The sequence below is a fragment of the Typopeltis vanoorti genome, chromosome 19 (genome assembly GCF_054136105.1).
Source record: "Typopeltis vanoorti isolate ZY-2024b chromosome 19, IOZ_Tvanoo_1.0, whole genome shotgun sequence".
Classification (NCBI taxonomy): domain Eukaryota; kingdom Metazoa; phylum Arthropoda; class Arachnida; order Uropygi; family Thelyphonidae; genus Typopeltis; species Typopeltis vanoorti.
In genome coordinates this window covers 104,912,974-104,940,538 of record NC_143567.1, presented here as the reverse complement: position 1 = coordinate 104,940,538, position 27,565 = coordinate 104,912,974, and the positions used below count along the sequence as shown (strand labels likewise).

Below are 27,565 nucleotides of genomic sequence, written 5' to 3'. Positions count from 1 at the left end.
TATAATTACTGTAGTATGTATACCTATCTAAGAATACTTTTTTTTTACTGTATAGTGGTAAAAGATCAAAACGCAAGAAGACTAGTCGGCTATTTTGTGGATAGGCAGATCAATGTTGGGTTATGAGATGTGTAGTTTCCATGAGTGGGGGGGTCTGGGTTTTCGTATATTATTAACTTTGATTTTTCAAGGTCACTATGTATATCGTTTTCAGTTAGCCAATTGATGATCAGATTGATGTCGTGTTGTATATTTGGGAAATATGCAAAGGTCTCTCTTTCTTCTTCTTCTTCATTCACTCTGCCTTATCCCATGTTAAACGGGGGCGGCGCACCAATCTTTAACCTTCCTCTTCCAAGTTCTCCGGTCCAGAGCATCCTTTGGACTTCATCCTTTCTCCCTAAGATCCTCTGTCATCTTATCCCTTCACCTGAGCTTGGGCCTGCCTCTTTTCCTCCTTCCCTCCAACTCCATATACTCCACTCGTTTACCAACTACTCCTCACCCTTCCTCTTAACATGTCCAAACCATCTCAGCCTACTTTCTTGTATCTTCTTGCCAATTGGTCCCACCTTAACCGTCCCTCTGATGTAGTCATTCCTTATCCTATCCTTCTTTGTCACACCACTCATCCATCTCAACATCCGCATCTCCGCTACCTCTATCTTCCTCTACTGTGCCTTGGTTATAGGCCATGTCTCCGCACCATGGAGCATCGCCGGCCTCACCACCAACTTATAGAGCTTCCCTTTCCTCTTACAACTCACTCTCTTGTCGCACAGGACCCCGCTCATCTTCCTCCAATTCATCCAACCGCATGTTATTCGGTGCTGTATTTCCTCATCCCGGTCACCATTCGTCTCGACAACCGACCCAAGGTACTTAAATTTCTTCCCTGAAATTAGCCTTTCACCCTGGAGTCGTATGACGATATCCTCGTCACTCCCCGTTGACATATATTCAGTCTTCATCCGGTTAATTCTCATGCCGCTCTCCTCCAATGCCTTTCTCCACTCTTCCAGGGTATTTTCAAGCTTCTCTCGGGATGATTCGCATAGAACAATGTCATCTACAAACAGCATGCTCCATGGTGCCTCCTTCTTGACATCCTCCATTAGTACATCCATGACCAGGTCAAAGAGGTAGGGGCTCAGAGCTGACCCTTGGTGTAGCCCTACGATAATAGGGAACCCTTCTGTCATGCCGACACTAGACCTGACCTGAGTTTCTGTTCCCTCATACATCTCCTTCACCAACCTCATGTACTTCTCCAACACCCCCTTCTTCCTCATACACCTCCATACCTCCTGCCTGGCCACTCTGTCGTATGCCTTTTCCAGGTCTATAAACACCATGTGCAGATCCACTTGCATCTCTGTATATTTCTCCATCAATCGCCTTAGCGTAAATATTGCATCCGTTGTCCCTCTTCCTGGCATAAATCCAAACTGCTCCTCACCAATTTTTGTTTCCTGCCATAACCTTGCTTCAATTACTCTTTCCCATATTTTTAATGTGTGTGACATCAGCTTGATTCCTCTATAGTTGCCACAGTCCTGAACATCTCCTCTTCCTTTGTACATTGGGACGAGAATACTTTTCCTCCATTCCTCTGGTATCTTTTCCTGTTGGGCTATTTTACACATCAGATCCCATAACATATCCACGCCCTCACAGCCCAAACTTTTCCACACTTCCCCAGGTATCTGGTCTGCTCCCACAGCCTTTCCATTCTTCATTTTTCTCAGAACCCAAACCACTTCCTCTCTACTTATGACTTGCACCTGTCTCTCATTTACCTCTCCATCCTCGCACCTCTCTCTTGGATTCTCCTCATTTAGTAGTTTTCGGAAATATTCTTTCCATCTTCCTCTGATTTTGTCCTCGTCTTGTAATACTACTCCTGAGGCATCCTTTATCTGCTTGACTGATGTTATGTCTTTCGAGGCCTTATCTCGAATATAGTAAAGGTCTCTCTTTAAAATAATGCAAAGGTCTCTCTTTAATACGTACTAAAGTGAGACCTTGCACATGAAAAATCTGTAAGAAATATTTTTCTCTATCACATCCTTTTAAAAGACACTTAAGAATTCACCGGAATGGTTTCTCTGAAGAGAAACCAAATATAATATTAAATTTTAAATACCAGGAAATATTAAATCACACTTGAGCATTCAGTATATATAGCTACAAGAATACTATCTGTGATCAGAAATTCTCAACAGCAATTTCTCTTAAGGAAGTCTTAAAAGGCTTAAGAATTAACACTAACGGGAGATCCTTCGAGTGTATCCAGTATAATAAATGATTCCGTACTAATCAAAAACCGTTTCAATGCGTCAACACTTTTGACGCATCAAATGGGTCAACCCTAATTTCACGGTGTATGTGATGGAAGAGATTTAATTAAAATTAAAATTAGCGAGATTATTATATCGGTGAAACATAAAAGACATTTTTCCCATGCATTTACAGACGGTGTAATCTTTGACATTTAGAGATATCACCCAAGGAATTACTAATGCCAAGGTGAAAGAGAACCCATTAATTGCAACGTGGCCATGATATGAAGAAGGATTTGATTGGTGTTGAAAATATTTAGTTAAGTGATGTAAAAAGTAATGTGCTGTACACATATGTTTACTTCTATAGATTTAAGAATTTTCTCCACGATGTTTTATCTGGCGAAGAATTTTCATAACGAAAAAGCTATGGAATAACGTAGCTTTTTCGTGTATCACAGAGATACACGTCATTCCTTAGTCTGTAAATGCATTCGCCATTGAAATACTAGTTACTGAGTTCCAAAATACCTCTGCAAGAAAACCATCAATACCACTGTTTGTCAGGTTAAGAACATGGGTTTTCATTACCTCGCAGCCGCTCATAATCTTAACATCAAGGGCAATGACAAGCGTAGGGTGGAGTTCAAGTGATCAGGGAATGAATCTCAACGTTGCGGTCAATAAGAACATTGAAGACAATTTTGTGTTGTAACTTTCTGCCAACACTTCCGTAATGGACATTTCCTGTACCAACACGACAATGCATCCGTCCACAAAGTGATGCATGTGCAGGAATGGTTTGATGAGATGCGTGTTGGAGAATTTGATCAGCCTGCGCGGATAATCTGTTGTAAAAGATGCGCAGTTGCAACTTCACGGTGCAACGTGAAGCAAAATGATTTGCCATGGACAATGTTTCACCCTGACGGGAATCCGCGAACACGATTGTTAAGTACAGTAACATTATTTTTAAATAATACGTTTCTTTTCTTCTTCTTTTGAACTCCACCTTTTTTTCGTATATTATAGTTATTCGTATTATTATATATTTCATATTTCATATATTATATATTTCACATCTGTAGATGCATTGCATTTGAACGATACCTGTTATGTTATTTATATCTTGAGCAATTTACAGTGCCGATATGAACCAATTTCATCTTTATTGAATACTTCTATCCTTGACCACCAGAGGGAGAAGAGAGCAAAGTCCATGGATGAACTGATTACTCTAGCGAAGCAAACCACGTTTGGTGATTGGAGAAGGGAGAATCTCGGCATTCGAAGAAATTTCATTATAAACTAATTTGAGTGCCCGCAGTACAATTCGTTGATTGAAAATCAGTGGTGAGATAGTGAAGTGGCAAAAGACTGATGAGAATAGTGCACATTCGATTCTCGGAATACGGACTAATCTCAAAATATTGGAACCATATTACAAAAGGACGACAGGATTATACAACAGAATATCATAAGTGATGAGAAAAGCTACTAAGGTAAGTAGAAGAATATTTTCTATTTAACCTAGCATTACCAAAACATGGATAAGCCCCTAACATTTGAGGAAGTCTATAGAGAGTTCCTAAGACTAGGAAAACTATTGAACGACAACTGGCCAGGGAAGGTGAAACTGAACGACACATTCCCACCCACAACAGTTACAGACGACATCATGGATGATAACGAAGAAGAAACTCAACAAGATTTAGCACATTTGCCTGAACCAGAAGAACATATAATACAAAACAACGCCTACCAGACAGCAGAACCACACACCGACTTCCAGAAGGTACAAAAGAAAATGAAAATATCGAACACGAGAGAAACGCCAAAAACAACAGAGACAGACAAAGGAACAAAAGAAAGAATACCCCAGTCATCCTAAGGGCCAAGGAACACTGGATGTCGATCGCTACCTCTCTAAAGACAACAGGAATAACATTTACCAAAGCAACAAACACAGATGAAGGTATACGCATCCAACCTAAGACATCGACAGATTACAGAAACATAACAAAATTCCTGGATAGCAGTAACCTACCATACCACACTTTCCAACTCAACAGCGACAAACATCTGAAAGTTGTACTACGGGGAATCACAGAAACAATATCAACAGAAGAAGTCATCACAGACCTACATAACAAGGGATTTAAACCAATCAAAGTAAGCAGAATGCATAGAGCAGACAAGACGCCCTATCCCCTGATCCTAGTCGAAATCTCCAAAGAACAGAAAGACATATACGACCTCCAATCTATCTGCGACCTAATTATAAAAGTAGAGGCTCTGAGACGCAAATCAACAACAACACAATGTTACAGATGTCAGAAGTTCGGTCATGCACAGCGATGCTGCAAAGCTGAATTCCGATGCGTGAAATGCGGAGGAAAACACGCCACCCACGAATGCAAGAAACCACGCACTCAGCCAGCGAAATATGCTAACTGTGGGGGCCCCGCACCCCGCCAACTACAGAGGGTGTACAACACACCCCCAAAACATGAAGATCCAACCCAAAAGTAGCAAGCCGATACAAGAATATAGACCCACCCAACAAATCATAGCCTCCACAACAAACGGAAGAACATATGCAGAAGTTGTAAGACCAACCCAACAAGAAGACTCCAAACCTAAAACAAATCACCCACAGCAAACCAGCAAAACCAATCTCCTCAACATAACAAACTGCATAGGACAGATGCTTACAGAACTCCGACAAACTAACCCAACACAAGAGGCCAAGGATATCATATTAAAACACACACATATTTTATTCTCTACAATCCTTAATGGATAAAAGGAAAAGAAAACCCATCTCTCTACAGATCATCAGCTGGAATGCTAATGGACTACCCAACAAAGCAGCAGAACTACAAGAATTCGCAACAGAAACCCAAGCAGACATCATCCTAGTAAATGAGACGCACCTGCGCCCAAGTGACAAGACAAGAATCAACAACTACACCACGTACCGCACAGACAGAACCTATGCAAGAGGAGGAGGTACAGCCATCCTCATTAAGAAGAGCATAAAACACAACGCAATAGCCAGACCTCAAACAGAACATATGGAAATAACAGGAATTGAAATACACATGGAGAACACAAGCAGTATCATGATATTTGCAGCCTACAACCCTCCAAATAAAAAACTCCTAGAAAGAGACCTAGAAGAAACACTGAACACAGGAAAGGCGGTAATCATAGCCGGAGACCTCAATGCCAAACATCCGACCTGGAACAGTAGAAACACCAATAACAATGGAAAAATACTCGACACATATGCCACCACAAGAAATATGGCAATAATAGGTCCAACAGAACCCAAGCACTTTGGAGTTACCGGCCGTCCAGATGTCCTCGACATAGCTATACTGCAAAATATACCATACAACTACCAAATATAGTCAGTAAACGAGCTGTGCTCAGACCATAACCCCATCATTCTACAGCTGGGCACCATACAAGACCCAACAAAAGACAGCACAACTACAGTAAACTGGAACCAACTGCCAACAGCCCTTCAAGAAAATCTTGCCCCAGTACCCCACATAACAAACACAGAAGAGATGGAAAGTGCAGTGACAACATTTGAAAAAGAAATAGCGACAGCAATATCCTCTGTAACAATCACAACCATAAGGACATCCCCAAATAAACCAGATGAAATCAAACAACTCATCAAAGAAAAGAACAGACTGAGAAGACGATACCAAAAGACCATGGACTCCACAGACAAACAAGCAATGAACAAAGCAACAAACGAAGTCAGATACGCGCTTAAAGACCATCGCAACCAACAATGGAACAACAAAATAGAACAAGTAAACACAGACAGCCAACACATATGGAAAATCATGAAGTCACTTCGATCCAAGCACAGCACATGCCCCCCAATCAAAGGGGAGAACAAGATAGCATACACAGAAGAAGAAAAAGCAGAAGCCTTTGCAGACAGCTTGGAAAGACAATGCAGCCCCAACTATGACAATGCAGACCTAAACTTCATCCAGAAAATCCATAAACAAGTACGCAACATAACCAGGAACACCAAACCTATCCAGAACCTAGAACCCACGTCACCAAAAGAAATATATCAGGTCATCAAAAAACTAAAAACCAAGAAAGCCCCAGGTCCCGATGGGATCCCGAATATAGCACTTAAACTACTCCCCCGCAAGGGCATCATGCACCTAGTAGCCATCACCAACGCCATGTTACGACTAAAACATTACCCAGAACGCTGGAAACTAGCAGACGTCTTTCTCATCCCTAAACCAGGAAAGGACAAATAATTCCCACAAAACTACAGGCCCATCAGCTTACTATCTTGCATAGGCAAAATAGCAGAACACATAATCCTTGTAAGGATCCAAGAAGCAGCAGAAAACAACAACATAATACCTGACGAACAATTCGGCTTCAGAAAAGAACACTCGCCAACCCATCAAGTCTACAGAGTCATAGAACATATCACTCAAGGATATGAATGGCACCAACACTCAGGAGCAATCTTCTTAGACATAGCCCAAGCGTTTGACAAGATCTGGCATTACGGGCTACTGTACAAGCTACACAAGGCCGGAATCCCAACACCGCTAGTCCAACTCATCAAATCTTTCTTAAGTAACAGAAAGTTTAGAATTAAAATAGAAGGAATCAGATCCACCGAAAGAAAAATAACTGCCGGTGTTCCACAAGGATCCCTACTGTCTCCTCTACTCTTCTCCATATACATGGCAGACATCCCCAACTTATCACCAACCATCACTGCACTCTATGCCGATGACACAGTCATCATAGCCAGATCCCTTAGACCAAAACTTGCAACCAAGAAACTTCAAATCGCAGCCAACACCCTAGAAGGCTGGTACAGCAAATGGCGAATAGCCATTAATCCAACAAAAAGTACTGCAGTATTATTCAGCAGAAGAAAAACAGAACCTGAAGACAACATTCAAATGTTTGGAAAAATAATCCCCTGGCAGAAATCAGCAAAATACCTAGGAGTACACCTGGATAGGAAATTAAACTTAAAGATGCACACCGACTACATCATCACAAAGGTCAACCAGACCATGGCACAGCTGTACCCACTCCTAAACAGGAAAAGCTACCTAAACCAAAATAACAAAATCCTCATATACAAGACAGTAATAAGACCCCAATTAATCTACGCCTCACCAGCCTGGGGACACAACAGAAAGAAACATTAAAAAAATGCAAATAATTCAGAACAAGTGTCTCAGGATGGCACTAAACGCACCCTAGTTTGTCAGAAACACTCAACTTCATCGCGATACTAATCTACCAAGCATCAAGACACTCATGAAAAGCGTCGCAGAAAAATTCTTCACAATAACAAAAAACCACAAAAACCACTTACTAAGACAGGCATCAAACTACAGCCCAACAGACCACTTCAAACATAGAAGACCAAAAGACATCTTAAAATGAAAACCTCTAGAAAAGCTCACCAAGAGCGGGCATAGTACCCACCCAGCTTCCACAAGTAAAATAGAGATAAAGGGATAAAGAGCCAAGGGCTCACTCCATCTACCATAGAGGTTAACAGTTAACAGTACAATTCGTGTGCAGTCTGTTCTAGCGTTGATCGAGAAATCTGGTAAGCAGTCGACTGAATTATTATCCTTTTGCAAGTTAATGGTGTATGCCTAAATGTAAGTAAACAACTAGAATTCACGGAGTTATAAACATCACGTGCATAACGGACTTCCACTTTCCTGAAAAAGAATGAAAATATATCCAACCGGCATGAAGATATTCTTGCTTTGAACTTGGTAAATTTTATTATTATTATTATTATTATTATTATTATTATTATTATTATAAACAGTAACATTAAGTCTACATGTGTTTATGATTCTTTTATTAATGTTTAGTGACATCTGTTATTTGCCATGCTATTATTAATTTATGGAAAAATATATGTGCCTCTCTCTCTCTCTCTTTTAAACAATAAATCTAAGGAAAAACAGTTCTTTTTAGCAATTCACATAAGGAAATTAGTCCAGGGAGGACAATGTTGCAACGTTGTTTTAATGGAACTCTCCCTCTATAGACTACTGCAGGAAGGTTTAGCCGGGAGTGTCAAGGTCATTTAAACCGAAGTAAAGTGAAGTGACCCCTTACTGTAGTGTTTCCCAACCTTTTCGATGTCGAATGTTGGCGAATGTTAATTCATTGCGGTCCTCATAAAATCCAAAATGGAAACTTTTTATATTTTACATATCATAAAGTTGAAGTAATAAATTACAATCTTACAACGCTAAATGTGTCATTTATGAAAATGCAATGCTGTTATAAATGGAGATATTCGGAAGAATATGAACATATCAATTAGGCCAGGTGTGAGCAACATGTAAGATAAAGTTTAATGAAAATAAACTATCCTGGGTACCCCCTTTGAATTACTCGCGGACCGCAGGGGATTCGTGGACCACAGTTTGGGAAACACTGACTTACTGTAAAGAAAGGAGATAGCCTCCTGCTGTTCTGAGTGTAGTAAAGACTACCCTACATGTTTACTGGAATCTTAAAAATTGTGGGGAGCCAAAGGGTTAACCGTTTTCCTGAAAACAATGACAGCAATAGATAAGGATAAAGCAAACACAGTGGACAAGAGAAGTCATATTCTGGTTTTTTTTTTCCTGTCTTTACAATTTAAATTCATTCAAGTACATCATAAATCAAGAAAATATGTGCACTTAAAAAGACACTATCATACAATATTGCTAGTTTTTTCAACCTTCCAAACTTTCCACTCCTAGATGTAGATATTCATATGCTATCATTTTAAAGACGTTTCAGTTCTCCCCTCAATATCACAAATTTCATTGCAACTTGCATTATTTATTTTATTTGATTTCAATTATTTATTTGTACTTAAGTCTACACACGAGAGATTCTGAAATCTGAATCGAAATATTGCCTTGTGTGGTCACGAATGTAACAAGGAATATGATCATAATTGTACGTGATTACATTCTTTTGATACCAGGTAGGTCAAAAGAGACCTTGGAAGTTAACTGTTCTTTATGAGACGATGACAGAATTCAGGGTCTGTTGATAGGAAAGAGATTATTCAGCTGAGTTTCATTAAAACAGAACTCTGATATCAAAAGGTCTTACATAACGAAGAAAAAACTGTAAAGAATGGAATTAGCGTTCATGGATTTAAAAAAAAAAAAAAAAAAAACGGGGTGGAAGGGGTGGTGAAGCGCAATACATAGCCTCTCTCACTCAAATGTCAACCTCACCTTCCCGTGGTATATCCTGTTCTAAAAGTACAAACGAGGCACTGGCGACCGAGTATGGGCGGTATAACCTTAACACCCTAACAGAGTAAATGCTGTTAGATCTGCCTGTCCAGAGGCGGTAGGCAGCAGCCCTACCACTGGACTTACCCAGCGACAGGTTAGTAACCTGCCCTGGGGAAATTCAAAATACTTTCAAGTTTCATGCAAAGAAAAGCCGGACGGACTGTCAGGGAAAAGACCACAACTCAGGAAACGGTACACGAAATTGGAAAAAGGAACACATAATGAAGATTGCAACATGGAATGTGAGAAGCATTGCACACAAAGAAGAACTTGATAAACAACTAAACCAAGCTAACACAAAGATATGTATAGTAACAGAAACAAAGAAAAAACAAAAAGGTACAAAAGAAACAAACAACTATATACAAATCTACAGTGGGGTAAAAAAAGAAGAAAGAGCAAAAGCAGGTATAATGATTATGGTACATAAATCCCTAAAGAACAATATTGTATATTACAACTATTTGAATGAAAGACTAATAGAAATTAGACTCAAGACATTAAGAGGCCACATAACAATAATTGGTGCATATGCACCAGAAGAGGGAAAAGAAGAAGACAGTAATATATTTTATAAAGAATTACAGAATGCCATAGATAAAACAAACAAAACTGACTATTTACTGCTAGCAGGAGATTTAAATGCCAGAATAGGAAACAAAAAATACAAAACAAACATATGTAAATTTGGCGAAGATACATGTAATCAAAATGGTCGCAGATTGCGCGATTTTGTCATTTATAATAATATGAGAATAATGAATTCAATGTTTAAACACAAGGAAATACATAAATATACTTGGTCAGCCAGAAGATACAAATCAGTAATCGACTACGTTATCACAAATTTTAAATTAGCGGAGTTAATTTTAGACGTAAGAGCATATCGAGGCTTTGAATTAAACTCTGATCATTATATGGTATCAGTAAAAATTCGTTTTAAACCAAAGTGGCTAAAAATACAAAGAATTGAAAATTTTTACCAGCCAAGCTACAAAATTTCTTCATTACAGGATCCTCAAGTTAGACTACAATATCAAAAATGCACAAACTTAAAAACAGAAACCACACATGAATCAAGGGACATAGAAGATGAATGGGAAAATATGAAACAAATTCTCACAAAAGCATCAACAGAAACCTTAGGAATAAAGCACAAATGGATTAGAAAAAGAGGACTACGAGACTGGAACAAAGAAATAGAAAATATAATAAAAACCAAAAAGGACAGTTACCAGAAATGGCTAAATTCCAAAACAATAGAAGCAGAAATAGAGTATAAAAGAAATAGTGCAATTGCAAAACGAGAAGTAAGGAAAAAACATAGAGAAAGATGGAACAATTTCGTAACAGAACTAGAAAAGGATTTATTTAAGCCACAACCCAAAACCTATAAAGTAATAAAATACATGAATAAAGAAATAAAAAAAAGATAAAAATCCAAACAATAGATTTAGAAAAATGGGTGACCTATTTCCAAAATCTCTGGACAGATGAGAACAATGAATTAAATTTTTATAAGACAAAGAATGACCTAATAGAAAATATCACAATGTTAGAACTGAAAAATATAAAAAAGAAGATGAAAAATAGGAAAACGCCAGGAGAAGACAATATAAATATAGAACTCTACAAAAATGCAGGTGAAAAATTTAATGAAAGACTTTTGAAATTTTTTAATATGGTTTGGATGTCCGGAAAAACCCCTAACTCTTGGAAAAAAGCACTGGTCATCCCAATCTATAAAAAAGGAAATAAAGACAATTGCAATAATTATAGGGGAATTAGCCTGCTGAATACAGGATATAAAATAAATGCAGGAATATTAAAAGAGAAACTAAGCAGCATTGTAGAAAACAAATTACTAGAACCACAAAATGGCTTCCGAAAAGGCCGATCCTGCATAGATCCAATTTTTACTTTAAAATTATTAATAGAAAAGAGAAGAGAATTTCAAAAAGAAACACGTGGCGTTTATTGATGATGAAAAAGCTTTTGACAAAATTAGTCGACAAAAATTGTTTAAAATATTAACCAATTTAAACATACCAAACCAACTTTTACAATCTATTCAAGAAATATATACAGGAAATAAAATAGCAGTTAAATTAGAACACACCTCAGAATGGAAAGATATACCAAGAGGAGTACGACAAGGATGTACCCTCTCACCTCTGCTTTTCAATATATATATAAATGAAATATTAACAATCTGGAAACAGCATAACCCATTTGGTATACAATTGACCCCGCAAATGAAGATAGATACACTACTATTTGCAGATGATCAAATAGTATTAGCTACATCAGAAGATGACTTACAAAGATCATTAAAATCATTAAATGATATCTCAAAGCAATATAATATGACAATATCCAAAGAAAAAACAAAAATAATGGCATTCAAAGGAGAAAACCCAATAAGAAGTAAAATAGTGATAGATGATAAAATACTAGAACAAGTAAACACTTTCAGATACTTGGGATGTGATCTATCATACGAAGAAGAAAAAGACATAGACACTAAAATATCAAACTTTGTCAAAGTAAATGGCATAATAAATAGTATATTTAAGCCATCCCTGGTACAAAAACACACTAGAATCAGACTATATAATGTCTTGTCAAAACCAACTCTACTATACGGAAGCGAAACATGGACCATGAAAAGGAAAGATGAAAAACGAATTCAAACAGCAGAAATGAAGTTCCTCAGAAAAACAGCTGGATATACCAAGTGGGACCACAAAACAAATGAAGAAATATTACAATCCCTAAAAATCAAACCAATTAATTACTACATAAGACAGTATAAACAAAAATGGCTAGAACATTTAAATCGAATGGACAACAGCAGACTACCAAAAATATTACACAGATACAAAATAAGTGGAAAAAGAAGAATCGGAAGACCAAGAAAGAGATGGCATGAGACCGGAACAGGCCACATAGCCTATATTCCATGTTAGGAAGAAGAAGAAGAGAGAGATTTAAAAAACGAAATTGGAAGTCACCATCATCCTCATGCGTATCAAGGATTTAGGCTTAGCATGGCCTGTTCCGGCCTTAGAAGTCATCGTTGAATCGTTTAAGAGGACGTCCTGGTTTTCTTTTTCCTAATGGCTTGTACTTTAACGCTTGTTTTGGTAATTCTGTTTTCATTCTTTGAACGTGTTCCATCCATTTATGTTTATATTTTTTAATTTTTTCTATTACTGGTTCTTGGTTTAATTCTTTCAAATCTGTTTCTTTTGTGATCAAATAGGGTATACTTTGCAGTTTTTCTCATAAACTTCATTTCCGCTGTCATTAATCTTCGTTTGTCTTTTTGTTTTATTGTCCAGATTTCGCTTCCATACATTAAGACTGGTAGGGCTAATGTATTGTATACTTTTAGCCTGGTTTGTTTTTCAACTAGGTTTGGTTTAAATATAGAGTTAATTACTCCTGTTATTTTTAAATATTTTGCAATTTTTACATTGATATCTTTTTCAATTTCATATGTGATCATACATCCTAGGTAGTTACATGAATTCACCTGTTCTAAGATCTTGTTATCTTTTACTATTTTAGTTCTTGCTGGATCTTGTCCTTTAAAGGCCATAGTTTTTGATTTTTCCGTTGATATTATCATACCATAATCTTTGGATATCTCATTTAGATTTAAAATAGCTTTCTGTAAGTTATCTTCAGAATTTGTAATTATTATTTGGTCGTCTGCAAAGAGGAGAGTTTTTAAGTTTACTGTAGGAGAAAGTTTAATTCCTTGATGTAAATTTTTATTCCATTTTATTATTATGTCATTTAAGTAGATATTAAAAAGAGTTGCTGAGAGGGGACATCGCTGTCGGACCCCTTGGTTTATCTCTCTCGTATATGATAGCTCTTGATTTAATCTTATTTGTATTTGATTATTTTCATATATACTTGTGATAGCTTTTAGGATATTATTTGGTATTTGTATTTCTTTTAATATGTTAAATAATATGTTTCTTTTAACTTTGTCAAATGCTTTTTCAATGTCAATAAATGCAATATGTGTTTCTAAATTATATTCTCTTCTTTTCTCTATTATTAATTTTAGGCAAAAGGCCGGGTCTATACATGATCATCCTTTTCTAAACCAATTCTGTACTTCTAGAATAAAGTTTTCGCAATATTTCATTAGTTTCTTATTTAAGATTCTGCTATATATTTTGTAACAGGAATTTAGTATACTGATACCTATATAGTTTTTAGGGTCATCTCTATTACCTTTCTTAAAGATAGGAATCACAATTGCTTTTTTCCATTCTATTGGGGGGATACCAGTTGAGTAAATTTTATTTAAAAATAATAAGTCTTCCTTTGAATCTTGTTCCTGCGTAATAGTTCTGAACCTAACTTATCTTTTCCAGGTCATTTTCCGTTTCTTATTTCTTTCAGGCTGATTTCTAATTCTAATTTAGTTATTTCCTTTAAATTTACGTTAATTGTATGCTAATTGTTTTTTTTTAAATATTTATCTGTCCATAATTCTGTGTAGTAATTTAGAAATTCTTCTAATTTCAATTCAGTGTTTAATTTTATGTTTTCTTTGGTATCTGCATTTAAGTGTTTCAAAATGTTATATACATTGTGTCTTATTTTATATAAGTCATGTTATAAATTAGAAACAAATTTATTCCATGATTCTCTATGTCTTTTTCTGACTTCTCTTTTAGCTATGGTTCTTATTCTTTTATATTCTATTTCATCTTCTAATCTTTTACTGCTTAACCATTTGTGATAGGCTTCTTTTTTCTTTTTGATTATTTCTTTAATTGTATCATCCCAGTTCTTCAGTTTTTTTTATTTTATTGAATTTTTTGGTCTTTCCTAAGCTTTCATTTGCTTCTGCATTTAGTATCGTTTTTATATTAAGCCATTCTATTTCTATTTCTTCATTTTGTTTTATTTTATCTAGATATTGGTTAATTCTTTGTTCATATAGCCATTGTACATTTGTGTCATTCAATAGTCTAGTTTTATAAAGTAGTTATTTAAATAAATACATGTATTACGATGGATGGGACTATTCGATGATTGAGGGAGATTGGGAGATTTCTCATAATGGTGCACCGGATGATATCGTACCCCAAATCACTTAATCCTAATCACCTAATCCTGTGCAGTGCGAGGTCATAGTTTTTGAGTAGCACAACTACTCAAACAGAAAAACTATGATTTACCGTCATTTAAAAAAATAATAATAATAAAGAATAAAGAATAACATAGAATCTCATACCTTACAGCAGTCAAAACTCTATTCAATCACTCTAATTTAAGTATGTAATGTTATCTTATAAAATAAAAATAAATAAAGAAATTTTTTCTTTATTTTTATTTCACTCCGATGTGAATTTTATTTTTCCTACGAAAGTGCTGGGTTTATTTATGAAATATAACACTCTTTGATTCTTCCTTGAGTTTACTGTACGCTATTTCATATAAGGTGAACTGTTTGCTCTCATCACACCATGGTGACTTTTTCGAAACAGTGTATTTATATATACACACACACATACACGTATATAATATTCACCCAAGCTTGATTTGCTTCCTCAGCTTTAAAGGAAAAGGCTGGTTATATTCCACTAATCGAGTCTACGAAGGGCTTATAACTTGTGGAAATACCTTCTGATGAATACGAATGCTGTGCCAAACAAAGCGGCCTTTTGCAACTGCCCGATTTTTAATCCATCTAACTCGAGTGCTTCTAGATGTTTTTTTTTTTTTTTTCAGTATTTTGTTTTGAGGATTGCACCTAAAACACTTATTATTATGAAAACAACTTTCGTTTTCTTTTGCCAAATTCGTTCAACTTCGATTTGCAACTCGCGATACTTTGAAATTTTTTCAGTTTCCTTTTCGTCAATTCTGCTATCTCCATGTACCGATATTTCGATAAATCGAACACTCTTCTTTTAACCTTTTTCAAGAACTGTTACATCAGCTGTATCACATTCCAAGCTTTTGTCAGTCTTGATTTTTAAATCCCAGAGTATTTTAGCCTTTTCATTCTCGATCAGTTTTTTCAATTTTATGCTTCTAATCGTCTTTTGATATTTTAAGCCAGTACATTTTATACAAATGCCAGTGAATTATCTTATACACATTATCCATTGATCTATCTTGACTGAATTCTAGTTAATGGGATCAATGACAAGTTAAAAAATAAAGGAGATAATGAATCTCCTTGAAAAATATCTATTTTTAAGTTTATCTCCGCAATTTCTTATTTATTCAGACGAACGTTTTTTTCCAATTTTCCATGCTGGTTTGCATGAATTTCTGTACGTTTTCGCTAATACCGACAAGTTCTGTGCATTTTAAAATACAGCTATGAGGCAATGAATCAAACGCTTTTTTATAATCTATCCAAGTCATATGAAGGATGGGTTTTCTATGTTTGCAATTTTTCAAAATCATTTCGTCAATCAGCAATTGGTCCTTTGTGCCTCTAGAATTTTTACTGAAATGAATTTGCTTTAAGATAGCCGTATATTTTGTCAGCTTGTGGTTTAACTTAAAAGTTGTTGACAGGCAGGTTATTGGTCGGGAGGTTTCTAGCTTTGGACTTTTTTTCCTTATCCTTCATGATCAAAAACATTTTACCTGCTGTGAGCCACTCTTTTTGGCTTTCTCCTAAAACATCGTTAAATCGGTTAGTAATCTTTCGTGTAATCCTGTTAGATATTTCAACCGGTATCCATGTGATTTATTCTTCCCATCTGTTGACCAATTTTTTATGCTTTCAAGTTGTTTTTGAACCATTTCACTTGTTATTTTAAGTTGGTCCATTTTTTCGTTTTTGAGATTCGGTCATAATTTGTTCTATTCACTTTGCCATATTATTCTGCCTTTTAGGGTTGTCCCATAGGCTTTGCCAAAATTTAAGTGTATTTTCTTTGTCTGTAGTATTTATATTTTCTTTAAAATTATCATTCCGAAAGCTATCAGTTTTCTTGTAATATTGGTGCTGATTTGTTGAAGGTCTTCCCTTACCTCGTAAGTGCTACGAGGTGAGGGAAGACCTTCAACGTCCATCACAGAGACAATGATCAACACAGCAGCGATTATCATCAAGCACGTCAAAAGGAAGCGTCCATTGCTGAAGAATGGCTTCTTATTGCACCACAATAATGCAAGGCCATATATTGCCGGTTGTGTGGTGGACGTTTTGCAGAAGAACAACACAGATATCCTACCACGCCCTCCATACAGTCCTGATCTCGCACCGTGCGATTTCTGGCTGTTTCCTCAGCTCAAGAAACCACTAAGAGGATGCCATTTCGAAAGCAACAAAGCATGTGTAAAAGCTGCGGAGGCGGTTTTGAAAGCTCTCAAAAAATGGACTCTCACATGTGTTTAAGAAGTGGACGCAACGTTGGGACAAATGCATCGCGTCTCACAGTAGTTACTTCGAAAAAGACCATGTAAATGATGACATCATGTATTTTATGGCTAGTGTATGAACAACGTCTTGTTCATATAACAGCCTTGTGTCTGAGATTGGAATGAGTTATGAACATTAAATCGCCAATAGAATTAAATCGTCAATTAATTATTGGAAAGCATGAAATCGCATTCAAGGATAACAAATCCATTAAGTCAGCAAGAGGAAAGAAAGCATACTAATGATGTTTCATGCCGCAAGAAATCCTGTAACCAGAGATTAAAAAAAGTTGAACTCATTTCATTGTAAACAATATCAGATGCAAGAAAGCATATGAGTCACTCGAAGGATAAGGGTTTTATAGGGTATAATTTAGTTGAGTTGCGCATACTTGTTTCAAAACGTCTTAGAAAGTCTAATAGAAATGACAATTTAATAGCTGCTTAGCCATTGTGTTTTATACAGTTCATCCTTAAACAATATGGGTTTAAAATTCACGCAACCACTAATCAGCGCATTTTTTCAATAACTATGCAGTGTTCCACCCCCACACACCACTATTTATAATAGTCGCCCCTGTCCGAAGATATTAGATAGAAAATTTCAGAAATAAACGATGATGTTGAATATAATATCCACTTCGCCGATTTAATTTTGTCTCCGAAATTACACCGTATGGCTCTTTCTTTTATTAGTAGACCATTCCGTTGATCTCAGAGGTAGTCCACCACCACGGCAACTCGTTACAAAGTTGGGAAAAGCTACATGCACCATGCAGCCTTTCGGAAATCAGAAAACCTGGAATTGCGCGCGGATCCGAGTAGTTCTCAATTATGAGATCGACTTTCGCGGTATCACAGTGCTCGTGTTTGAATAGTCCTTATTTTCCTGAAGAATAACCACAAAGTGCAAGAATAGTGACGCTGGCAATTGGGAAACGTGTGCTGAGGTTGCTAAGATTCCATTCACATTCAGATAACTTTATTACAGTATGTCGTCATAATTGTTTTATTTTATTATTAGTTCTTGTTGTTAATCTCTTACTGTGGCAGATTTGTAAATTAAACTTTATCATTGGTATGTATGTATGTATAGGAAAAAAATATACTGTATATAGAGTCCGGTTTCAGCTCTCTGTGGGATGTCTTCGAACGTAACCCTCGTGGATAAGGGGGGAAACTAATATACTGGAAATTTTTTGGAGATTTGCAAAAATTAAAAAAAAAAAAATCGCAGAAAACCGCGTAGCCTAAAAATATCGAAAAAAATTAGAAAAAGTTACATGTGTCAAGAATGCATAAAATATATGTAGATATCAGTCTATTTTATCATTTACTGCCATGCATGTACAAAAATCGATTATAAAAAGTTAAAATTTATCAAAACTGACAAATGATAAATACAGTATGAAATCATAACTGCATATAATAAACTAATATTAATTAAATAGTTAAATATAATTAATTAGCGTGAAATAAAATTTTACAACGATTGATTAATTAGTGTATAGGCGAGGATACCGCGAATCAATCATGTCGATTGCATTAGGCTACCATAAAGCAATCAAATTGCTGCTTCTTTATCAATGCATGAATCGTTATACTTGTAAATAAATATGAATTTCTTTTTCACATTATCGTTTCATTTTTGATGACTACTGATAGTATTACGAATAACATATACTCTGTTTTGTATCATATAACACAATATTGATGTAGGTACTGACAGACAGACCATTCATCTTGTAAACAGACAATGTAAACTTAAGGTATCGATAAATGGATTTTTCTTCCTTATGATTTTCTTAATAACATTTTTTGTCCAGCTTAATTTAATTCAAGAGTATAGTGTATAATACATATATCATATAAAATATGTGTTAATCGACTGTTTATGTTATCTATAAGCTTCCGACAAAAGTAGACTGTTAGTGAAGTTTCTGGGGAGTCAAAATTTATAGGCGGATGTTCGAATGCGCGGAGGATCGGCTCCACTCACTCTGTGTTATTCAAGGTTTAACTGTAACTCATGTGCACCATTTCTAAGATCTCATTTAAGCTTTTTACCATCACTAGTATGCGAACTCTCACTATAATTGATGGTTTGAAGCACAAGGAGCATAGCTTATCACAGACCTTGAAACGGTCTTAGTACGTATTTTTAGGAAACAGTAATTATCAACACAATCAATGTAACTTAATATTTATTTCTTTTTTAAATTTTAAGTTAACAGAGAAAATACAATTTTGTTCATTTAATTGAAAAAATACAATAATAATGTGCAGTCAAACACAGACAGTTTTAATATTGTACAAATATCAATTATCTACAAATAATGGTCTGCAATTGTTGACGATCTACAATAGTAATGATGTAAACTATTTAGCATTGACTGTCCTTTACTCTGACTTTGCTGTATCGTTACTGGGCCAAAGTAATGGAACAATGTGGCCATTTCATCAACAGTTGTCGGATTTCTAATAATCAGAGTGTGCACAGCAGAGCAGATGAGAATTAAAAAAATATTAGTTAATGTTAAAAAAGGTTTAAATTTAATTCTTTATTTGAATTACTACGATGTATATTTCGGCCATCTTGATTTCATCTAAGGTTGCATTAAAATAATTTATTAAATTGTGTTTTTTGAAAGGTTTCTTAATTAAAGCGACATAAGATTTGAAACAGAAGTGAAGACAAGAGTAATATTATATGATAATACTTGTATTTATTGTAAAATTGATCCTTAAAATAGAATATAAAATAATTTCAACATACCAAATCACAATGCATGGTTCTTAAGAAATTACGTAAGCCTAAGAAAACTTTGTCGAAGCTAAATTATGTTGCAAATTATTAATATGGGTATTCTTCATGTTCAGCAGCGATAATACATATAACAGTATAGGCGAAGCTTAAAATCTAGATTTGATATTAAAGAGCGTGTTCGTAAATTCTTACTCCAAAGTATTCATAGATTACTAAGCATTACATCATTATTAACTTAACAAAAGGTAAAAAAAAATCAGAGATGTAAATTAGAACAGTTTCTTATTAAAATAAATTTTTCAGTGGATATGAACAATTCAAGTGCTTCTTATTAATGTGTGCTCTGAAGTGTTATTTTTAGACCTTTTCATGGTAAAAGTTCTTTCTGCAGATTAATTATTGAAAGGGTTTCCTCATTAGTATAAATTCAGAAGTGTTCTTTTAGATATCTTGTAAAAGAAAATTTCTTAGAGAGATAGTGCACTCGATGTTCTTTCTTCATTGATAAGAATTCTAAAATCTCTTTTTAGATCTTGAGAATTAAAAAATTTCTTATGTCAGACTGTATTTTCGAAGGGTTATTATTTTTATGAATTCTTAAGTGTGTTTTAAGTTGTGCTGATTGTGAAAATTTCTTTTCACAGATTGGACCGCTAAGAGTTTCTCATTCGTGTGAATTCTTGTATGAATTTTAAGAGTTGATGAATAAGAAAATTTCTTTTCACAGATAGTACATTCGAAAAGTTTCTCATTAGAATGAGTGTGAATTCTTAGGTGCATTTTACGATTTCCTGAAGTAGAAAATTTCTTATGACAGATAGTACATTCAAAAGGTTTCTCATTAGTGTGAATTCTTGTATGAATTTTAAGAGTTGATGAATAAGAAAATTTCTTTTCACAGATAGTACATTCGAAAAGTTTCTCATTAGAATGAGTGTGAATTCTTAGGTGCATTTTACGATTTCCTGAAGTAGAAAATTTCTTATGACAGATAGTACATTCAAAAGGTTTCTCATTAGTGTGAATTCTCAGGTGCATTTTAAGATTTCCTGACTGAGAAAATTTCTTTTCGCAAATTGTACAATTATATGGTTTCTCATTAGAATGAATTCTGAAGTGTACATCGAGATTTGATTTGAATGTAAATTTCTTACCACAGATACGACATTGGAATGGTTTTTCATTAGTATGAAATCTTAAGTGTGTTTTTAGAGATCCGGATTGGGAAAATTTCATTTCACAGAGAGTACATTGGAATGGTTTCTCATTATTGTGAATTCTTATGTGCGTTTTAAGATTTGATGAATAAGAAAATTTCTTTTCACAAATTGAACAGGTGAAGGGTTTCTTATTAGTGTGAATCCTTGAATGCATTTTAAGTTGCCTTAGGCGCAAAAATTTCTTTTGACAGATTGTACAATTATATTGGTTTTCAGTAGAATGATATCTGAAGTGTTGCTTAAGATATGATGCTCTCTTAAATTTGTTACCACAGATACTACACTCGAATGGGGTTTTCATTATTATGAATTCTAATCTCTCCAGATTTTGAAAATATTTTTTATAGACAGTGCCAATAAAGACATCTTCATTAGCATGAATTGTTTTATCCATCTGAAGCCTTACTAAATAAGAAAAGTTCTCCTTTCATTAGTAGTGCCGAGGTAGATGTCTTTTATGATATTAAAGATTAATTCTTTCTACAGATGTATCGCCGACGGAATTTTCATTCGTATGTATCCTTAAGGGTAGTTTTTAGCTATTGAGTTTATAATTTTTCTTATGAAAAGTAGAACGCTTGGATGGTTAATCCTGAATTCACAAATGATTAACAAAATTTTCTGATTACGAAAGTTTCTTATGACAGTAATCATACAGAAGAAGAGACGTTTATTTGGATGAATTTTCAAGTATGCTTTACGTTCTTCTGTCAGTAAAAATTTTTTTCATCAGAAGATAAAGTCGTATAATTTCTTCGACAAGTTCCACATTATGATCATTTGTTAATATTTTGACAATAAGTGAAGTAGTCTTAATTCTTTTTCTTTTTATAAATATTTCTTTTTATTTAGCATATCAGGTCATTTATTTTGTGCTTCTGAATGTTCTCTGTTTTCAATCCCTCAAATCAATTGTTTGCTGCCATTTTACTTTGGAAAAACTACTAATTTTAACTCATTCTTTGCTAGGTTTCTAGAAGAAATAATGGATGCACATTTTTCGCATAAAGAAGTGCAATGCTTCGTTTAGTTCGAATAATTTGTTCTGTTCTTCAAATACATTTCCGATTCCTGAATAATTTTAGTTAGTTTGGGGAAATTTCTTTTTTTTCTCCATTCTTTTTTTCATGAAATTTGGTTGTCTACAAAAGAAAAAAAACAATTGATGTACGGCAATTAAAAAAGATATATATTTTGAAAAAAAGAGAAATTATGAGAGAAATTTTGGTCTAATACTCTGATTTTGAATACAATTATATGCTTTCTTAAATAACTAAAGAAGTGGTATTTATTAATTTTCTACTAAGTTTGGAGTACTAATTTCGAGAAAAAAAAAGAAGAAAAAGAAAAAAAAAAGAAATGCAGATGATGTGAATGCTACTATTAGACAACAGTAACTGTAAAAAAAGAATTGCTACTTTAATACTCATGTTTCATTAACTTGCATAAAATCTGCAAGTTAATCTGATAACAAACTCTGAATTTAAATTAATTTTTGTCTACTTATATGGTACTCGAAGTTTTCTTAACCTACCAGTTTCAATTTGACTGATTTCAGAGTATCGATTTACATTATCATTTATTATCCTTCATCAGTAGTTATAGCGTGATTCACGTAAATGGGCCTTTATCACTGTATTTTGTTTCGTGCCCTATTTACTCACCGATGTTCTTAATTTCTTCTTGGATGAAGCAGAAGTGATGCAGTTTGTGGGTTTATTGTAAGCATTTCTAACAGCACACAGCAAAATCCCAGCTCCCAATCTAAAAATGAAATAATAAATTGTCTGGCCATCAGACTTGTTATAAATAACATATATTTATTTATTATAGATACAAGGATGAATTATGAGTGTCACTTTTGAAAATATGAAAAGAATTATATTTTTTAAATTATCGTTACACGAAACAAATGCACTGCGATGTAACGCCGATATTCGTTTGCACTTGTCATTGCTATTGATACGAAACTTTTATTATTGGTGTTTGTTCGCGGTGAGGATGAAATATTTTTAATAAAGCAATTTTTAATATGTAAATTTATTTATTAATAAATTCGTTACTGATTAGGAAAAAAAAGTTTTTTTTTTTTTTTTTTTTTTTTTTGTATATGCAGCACCCCCACTTCAAATTATCAGTGATCGCCACTGATCCTGCGCATATCTTACGTTGCATATTAACTGCACATCATTTGTAACATCAGTAGTCTTCTCTATTTGTAACGCATCATAAGGGCTCTTTTTAACTCTTTCGATTAAATGAGATTCTAAGTTACCTGCCATATCATTAATTCTCCGACCGACAGTGTCATTTGAAAGATGAATCAAATCAACATCTTTTAGTACCTTTTTGACAAACATATTTTTTACCACATCTTTTATGAATTAATCCAATTATGAAAAACAGGGAAAACAGGTTTCCCTGTTTTCTCTATGCACAAAATTAACAGAGAGGATGCTTCCAGTGCCTTGGTATTAATTGAACCGATGGCCGAAACTATATCTTTCCCATGATTTAATGTCCCTATCCCTACGCGTCGCTGAAAAACTTCAATTTGCTTATTTTTCACACCACAATGTTTACTTTCTAAATGTCGTTAGAGTTTCGCAGGTTTTATTCACTCGATCGACAACACTTCATAACACAAAACACATTGAGATTTCTGTTCACTTTAATTCCACACCAAGAAAACCCGAATTCCAAATATGAACATATATTTCCAACTGTATTTTTTCTTTGAACTGCTTGTTTATTCTACTTTAGTGATATGAGATTTACTCGCCGTTACAACACGTGTATCAAAATTAGGATTAGCAACACCTGTTTCATTAGCTTTTTTTTTACAGGTCCTAATTTTAAGCCAATTAGCAGTAAGTTCTAAGCCAAATAGCAGCAGAATTTTTATGGGATGAAAACATTCTGCTGCTTTTTGTTGATTTTTTTAAGTATCAAGTTTATTTCGATGATTTTTACTTACTTATTTAATTTTAATTTGTTTTGTTTGGATAATTAAAAAAGGTATATTTATTTATTTATTTAAAGTCTGCCTGAGGGCCACTTGTCCAATTGTCGCGGACCACAGGTTGAAACACACTGGTCTAGATTCCAGGGCAATTTCTTTAGATTCAACTATGTGCCGTTCCACTTCATCGTGACAAATATTAACGTTTGATGTTTCATCTCAATGTATTCCGTGTTGGCGGCCTTCATCGTTTGTGTTCACTGAAAATAAGACGTGATTTGAGAGTGCGCTTGCTCTGACTCTGTTATATGAAATCTCTCTCTTATGTTCCTCTATCCGTAGGAGGAATGACTTCTCAGTCTGGCCTCCCACAATCACATATTACCTTATATACACCAGGGAACTGAAGATGGTTATGAGCCTGTTTTTGGTTAGCTTAGAACTGATCTTAGTTTTGGAAGAGTTGAAAAACACGTTTTAATATTAAATTTCTTCAAAATTCTTCCTAGTTTCGAGGAGAGCGAGTTGATGTAAAGTAAAGAAATATAACCCTGGGGTTGTTATGGAACGCTGCGTTGTTTCGAGGGAGCTGGTATAGTTCCCTCTTAATGTTTTTGGAAGAGTATCCATTATTTTAGAAAGTTTTTTCTCGATATGTTAATTCATTTTTTAGTTCATCGGACGATACTGAGCAAGCACGATGAGCCGATGAGGAAATGATACCTATCTTTTGTGCGGGTTATTGATGTGAGGATGCATCTACTCGTGTGTGTTGATATCTTGAAGATTGAGATTTTTAAAGAATCAGACATCTTAATAAGTTTCATGTCTAAAAATGAAAGGGAACCATTTTCTTCAATCTTAACGGTAAATTTTGTCTTAGTGGAAGTTGTTTAAATGATTTAGGTAGATATGAAGATTCTCTACACCTTGCTCCAAATAAGGAATATATCATCTACTTAGCGGAGCCATGTTCTTGGTTTTAATGTTTCTTTAGAGATGGTTTTTTCCTCGAAGAAAATGTTGGCCAGTATTGGAGACAGGGGGGCTACACATAGCTGGTCCTTCTTCGTTTTGTTTGTAAATTTTCTCTTCGAACTTAATATACTGTATATATATAGAAATAGGATTAAAATTATGTTTATATAAATTACTTGGTATCTTGAATATATATATATATATATATATATATATATATATATATATTAATTCATCTATCATTCATCTATCCATAACCAAGTTTATCTCTAATCCCATAAAGTGTATGGGATTAGAATGTATAAATTGTAAAGTATAAAGAACATAAAGTGTAACTTTTATGTTCACTGATGTGGATGTTCAGTTCTTCCTGTTTGACTGTAGTAAGCTTGATCTTCGTAGACTCCTGGATGTGATAAAGAAGGGATGCTGTTCTTGGGTAAACGGATGAGAGTTGCCAATATGGCACATGGTCTGAATACAGTGCATAGTTGATGCTTATTGAAAATTCTAGATATCTTTCCGATGTGCCTTTATGTATGGGATGGTGACAGTTTTGTTGCAGTGTTCCATGGTGGACAGTGGGAGGTGTTTCTTGGGAGCATTTATTATTCTGTTTACCTTACGGGGATTATAGCTATTGGCGAAGAAGGTGTGGCATAAGTCAGCCAGTTCAGCAGCATGAGTATTGTCATTGGAACAGATTGCTCTCGCTCTGTGGGTTAGCGTTTTTAAGATACCATACTGTTGAGAACGGTGATGGTGTGAATGTTTGTGTAAATATCTCCCTGTATGTGTAGGTTTTCTAAAAACTGAGAATGATAAGGAACCATCTGGAAGACATGGGATTAGTGTATCCAGGAAGGGCAGACAGTTATTAGCTCCCAGTTCCATTGTAAAGTGAATTTTTGGGTGTTGGCTGTTTAATGCACTAAGAATGTATCCAATGTGTCTTTGGTCATGTGACCAAATATCAAGCACACCGTCAACATAGCCAAAGTGCTGGTTTGAGAGAGGGTGTATTGATAACTAGTTTTTCCAGATGTTATATTTGAAGTTGGCTAATAGGGGGGTCCATAGGTGTCCCATCTAATTGTATATTTTCCCTTTCCATGTGAATTAAACTGCGCATATTGTGAATTTAAATAGTTCAAATATATCAAATATATCATTAAAGTATGGTTTTCTAAAATACTTTCTAGGTGGGCAGAATTTTTGACAATGGAGTGAGAATTGACTGTGGGACTATTCATACTATCTACAATCGGGCGTAAGGCAATGTTTCTCAACGTGGGGCAATTTGAATATTCGGGGGGGGGGAATAGAAAATGTACATATACATATTTATATTATACTTTTTCAGAATTTGGCTGACTATTATGCTAGAGAGGGGGGCGGGCATCAAAATCTTTGAAACATTGAAGTGGAGCATGATCCAAAAAAGGATGAGAAACACTGGCGTAAGGTGTACCTAATATATCCTGGGTGATTTAACATGGAAGGGCTTCAATTTTTTTAGTGTTTCTTTAGGCTAGGAATAAATTTTTCAGTAATTTATGAACCTTATTCTTTTGTATGTTGTGGGATTGCGATCTATAATTTTGTATGTTGACTGGTCTTGTAAAAGTGTGTACCTTTTGTTTTCCTATTCTGTTGTGTCTATCAGTGGCGCAGCCAGAGGGGGACCAGAGGGCCCGGGCCCCCAAAAGGAAAACGAAAAAAAAAAAAACACTAGAAAATTTTCCAAAAAAATCTTTTCCTAAATAAAATTCATTTTTTTATTTATGTTGCGATGTCGTGTCTTCTATTTCTATACTACCTATGAATTATTGCAGATGCTCTGTCGTAGGTTGTATGGGATGCGTAGTGTGTATTCTCAAATCGCCTACTCAACTCGGGCTCCCCCCCCCCCTCCCCAAGATTAAATCCTGAGTGCGCTACTGGTGTCCATCACCACGGTTGCGTGCCCTTTGTCTGCTTTTGTTATGATAAACTGGTTATTATTTTTGGGAGGCTTAGACTGGATTAGGATGTTGGCCACATCTAAACGTATGCTATTGGAATAAACGACCTGAAAGCAGGTCGTTTATTCCCCGTTCGAAGGACGCAATTATTTCGGCTTTTGGAACTTGTTTGGTTGTTTGGGAGTAACGGCAAAATTGAGCGCCCCCCCCCCCACTTAAAGCACTAATGCTTCTTTGGTTAAGGTAAGAGATGATAAATTCACAGACGCGATATTGTAATTGCGGTGGTTGTGTAGCACTGCGTTGTTGGAGATTTTCTAACTTTTACTGGCAGGTTTTTGACTTTGATGAATTGTTTTCTAGCTGTAGCGTCGGTGACGTTGTCTAGGACTCCCCACAGGGCCGTGTTTAAAATATTAAATAGTAGTTCACGTAGCTCGTTGATGGTTGAATTTAATTTTGATAACTCAATGCGAGTGGCGTTAATCTACTCTCGTAATAACGTTACACTCGCTCGTCTATAAATATGGGCTTTGGCCGAATGGAACTTGTTTTAAATTTTCACACAGTTAGGTATTACATTAGTGTCTCAACACCTCTTTAAGAAGGCTAGCCTGTTCAGTT

General features: G+C 35.1%; 1 protein-coding gene across 4 annotated transcripts in view; it reads right to left on the bottom strand.

Annotated features, from left to right (window-relative positions):
• LOC150096422 (uncharacterized) overlaps positions 1 to 27,565 on the bottom strand; it is a 92,287-nt gene that overhangs the window by 12,143 nt on the left and 52,579 nt on the right. For 2 of the 4 annotated variants that reach the window (XM_090409325.1, XM_090409323.1), the window contains exon 2: positions 22,702 to 22,801. The exons of the other annotated variants lie outside the window; for them this stretch is intronic. The gene's annotated coding sequence lies outside the window, so the exon portion shown is untranslated. The remainder of the gene's footprint in view (positions 1 to 22,701; positions 22,802 to 27,565) is intronic. 4 annotated transcript variants of the gene reach the window in all.